Raw genomic sequence first — 4,039 nt, 5'->3', positions numbered from 1 at the left:
GGCAGCCTCCCAACTATACATAAACATCAAAGACGTGGCGGGCGAGAATTTGAGGGTGCCCTTGGGCCGACGTGGCACGGTGAGGGGGCCGTAAGGAGATCACGGCCCTCCTGCAGGATCCCTCCGTGACAGCTTCCATTCAAGAAAAGGCCATAGAGGGAAGGTCTCTCTAGCTTGGAAAAGAGAAGATCGGAGTGGGTGGGATAGAGGTCTATGATACTGGGATGTAAACAAAGTGAATTGGGAACTACTATTTGCTATGTCTTATAGTACAAGGAATTGGGGGCACCCAATGAAATTTGAAGGCAGCAAATTTAAAATAAACATAAGTACTTTTTAAATGTAATACATAATTTACATGTGGAACTTATTGCCACAGGAGGTGGTTGATGCCAATAGTCAAACTGGACTGAGAGATGGAGTAGGAAAAGTTTATAAGACTTAAGGCCAATCCGGAGCACTTAAACACAACATTATGAGATGTTACCTCAGACTCCAGGCATCCTATGATTGCTGGTAATCTGAGAAAGTCTGACAGGGTATGAACCATTCTATCCATGCCTTGTTTCTTATGTTCCTCCTCTAAAGCATCCATACTTACCGAAGTCAGAAGCAGAAGACAGGGCTAGATAAAACTTTGATCTGATGATGGCAGTTCTTATATTCATGTTCTCACAGCTAAATATCTGTGCTTCACTGTCTCTCTGGCCAGCCTGTTCAAGTATTTATAATTGTTGCTCTCTAGCAGCTGGTTTAAAAAAGAAGAGCTGTACTAATATTACTAATAGATTGTTGCTGAAGTAGAGGCATTTACTTTTGGGAGTTAAAGTCCTGCCTGGTGTTCCCCATACTGCAGACCAGTGGTTTAAGCAATATTCACAGTGCAGCCCTGAATAGGTCCAGTAAAGAAATTAAATCTATAATTTCTCTGTTATTGATGGACATAATGGAAAATGCAAAAGATTTTTTTTAAACAGGATTAATGAAAGGGGTTTTCAGAACCAGTATTTCAAAGTCCTTCAAATGTCAAAATAGTATTTGTGAGAGAGGACGATTCAGAGACTTTAAACATCTGGTAGTATGAACTTCAGTGAGGAATCCTACAGTTCTGGGTGATTCTTAACTTTGGCACTCTACTTGCCTTCCTACTTTACTTCTCTTGTGCATCTCTGGCCTTCAGAGAACTCTTTCTCTCTTTATGGAGGCTGAGGGAGTAGATGGAATGTAGTACTGGGGAGTATATCTCATTGACTGTCAAAGACAATCTTTGGATCATATTTATAATCGCTCTGAAGAAGCATATGTATATGGCTGGTAGGGCAAGGTCCAACTCAACCTTGCAGTGGCATTGATGGTGGCATAAGTTATACACTGAGAATCTAAATTTGATGCAACTCTACTGACAATGGCATTACATTGATAGAATTAGGAGGTAAAGCAGCCTGTGTTCTTTTCTTCTTTCTATACCCACTGATTGCCAATTGTTTTCTTGCTTACATTCAATCTTTTCCATTTTACATCCTCTCTTAACCAGTAATGTTCACTACTCCATAATACAATGCTACCACAAAACAAATATGGGAAATGCATTCATTTGCTTTAGGCAGCATTTAGCTGGATTTGGATTACTACATGGAATAAGTTTGATAGTTGACAATCAACAAAATCTTAGTTTTCATATATAAAGCAGCATAGATTTTCTTCTTTTCTGCATCCTTTCTTATTCTACAAAAGAACTGGTTCAAAGTATCTGAAATAAGTGCACAGTACAATGGACAAAATATTGAAAATAACAGGATATTCATTAATTTTGCTCCTGTTAGTACTCCTAACTATAAGAAAATAATGGAACCAATTACATTATTAGCAAAATAACTTAAGACTGTAAAACATCAGATGACTATGATAAAATTATTAGTGAACATAATTAAGCTTTATGTCTATAGCTTACAGTTAGCTGTCTGAGAAGGGGCTAGGGGAGGCAGGAATGGGGTAATTTGCTTTCACCTGAGAAGGGGCTAGGGGAGGCAGGAATGGGGGAATTTGCTATCAACATGGTGAATGACTTTCTAAAAATAAATTTGAAAGGCTGTTATGTACAGGAAAGTAACTTGACACTAACTGATAATATTTTACTGTTTTTAATCATAAGCAATTACAGTTCTTTTAAAATGTGTGGTAGTGACCACACATTGTGGTATATTATATTATAATCAACATTAGCAAAGAGGTTATTGCTAGCAAAAATACATGTAAAGTTAGAAGGAAGATGAAAATATGGTAAACATGTTTCTGGTTACAGAACTGGATATTAGAAAGAAGGGGAAAAGAGCTTACTCAGTCATGACCTGTGAAAGTCCCTCCTGCCAAGTATTGCTTGAGAAGATGACCATAGATTCAACTTGCACTTAGTCAGTCCCTCCAAGCTTTTCTATGCTTGTCTTGCATATGTCTTCCATAGAGTTTCCTGATATCTTGTTGTCAGAAGTTGTTCATGGTGTTTTGCTCTGAGCCCTCATCTCAGTCAAAATAGACCATTTCCTGTATGATTCTTTAGTACTGGAGCTTCTCCACTTTCTTAGGGTGGCCTTAACTGGAAATAAAATAACGTACTTTTTGGACACAAATGAAGGAAGACTATATTTTGAGGCTAATGAAAAATTATATGCAATTAATGAGTAAAATTCAAAGATGCCCAAAGAGCTATTTTATTCTTGTGGGAGGTGTAGAATTGCCTTGCCACTGATAAAGCAACATATTTTGATATATTTCTTGCCAATCCCGTGGCGACTAAGGAAGCAGTGTAACAAACTTAAGTGACCTAATGAGTAAGGTTCCCTAGCTCCCACAAGCCTTAATAAAGAGAATATATTAGACCATTCTCTGTATTTGTGTGCTATATAAGTCCTACCATGGCTATGCATAATCACACCAAGAAAAGATTTAAGCTTGCTGATACCCACGATAGAATTTTGTGTAGATGCAGAGGCTAAAGTTGTGCAACACTGTTAGTGGAGTTGATACTGGCATAATCCAAAGGTCCGTATAAATGTGGATATGGCTCTATGTCTGGAGAATCCTCTTTCCCATTTTGATTACAGGGAAGGATTGTCTAGATTGGTCAAAACCCTTTTGCTCCTCTTAAGCTCATTTTGGAAACAAAACTTTTAACTGCTTAGCCTTAGTAATTTATGAAAGATCCAACTGGAAGCAATAGATCTTGCCGTGTCAAAAGAGGCATCCACAGTGAAAAAAGATAAAGGATAAATCATTTGATTAATGAAGTCCTTCAAGGAATGATGTAGCATTATTTTATCAGGTGAGTAGGCATCATTTAGGTTTGTACCACTATAGCTGATATCTTAAAGCTTCTCTGGAGAGAGACTTTCTTGGAAGAATGAAGCATGCCCAACCTTTTGATATTGAAGGACATGTTCCCAATAGTTCCTTACCACCAAAAAGAGAGAGAAGTTTATATAGGGGAGTCCACTCTTTACAAACCAACTCTGTCTGCTTTGCATGGTTTTGTGCTTAGAGGTTCTATTTTTCTGTTGTTTTATTCCTTTACAGGAGAAAGATGTTCTATACACCTCTTTACTTTTGCTATGATAGTTCTTTCTGTTATTGAACATTGGAACTATTTTGTCTTAACTAGTCTTCTTATAGCTCACCACTCTACTTACTCCTCAGTGGCCCTCAGTAACTATAGGCTGCTCAGAAATAGTTAAGAAATCTAAGAAACTGTTAAATGAATTTCTGGTAATGTTGTAAATGTGTGGTCCAGAGAACATGTGAGAGACACAAATTTCTGTGTGTGATATATTTTATTAGACCAGCTGTGATAAATAAAAGCTGTGATATCTTTTATTAGACCAGACTAAACGGTTGGGTATTACCATACCCTTCTTCAGTTCTCTGGGAGAAAAGCAGACACAGCAGAGCTAAGTAGCAGATGGAACAAAAGCTTGTGTAAAACTTCACATGTAAATAAAAACAGGCTATAAGAGAAAGTATAACATAGCCAAAAAGCAAATGAGAT

General features: G+C 37.5%; 1 protein-coding gene across 1 annotated transcript in view; it reads right to left on the bottom strand.

Annotated features, from left to right (window-relative positions):
- Positions 1 to 4,039, bottom strand: part of ZNF804B (zinc finger protein 804B) — a 55,552-nt gene that overhangs the window by 16,753 nt on the left and 34,760 nt on the right. The window lies entirely within an intron of this gene.

Source organism: Alligator sinensis, unplaced genomic scaffold, assembly GCF_000455745.1.
Source record: "Alligator sinensis unplaced genomic scaffold, ASM45574v1 scaffold303_1, whole genome shotgun sequence".
NCBI classification, from domain to species: Eukaryota; Metazoa; Chordata; order Crocodylia; family Alligatoridae; genus Alligator; species Alligator sinensis.
This window is presented reverse-complemented; position numbering and strand designations above follow the sequence as displayed.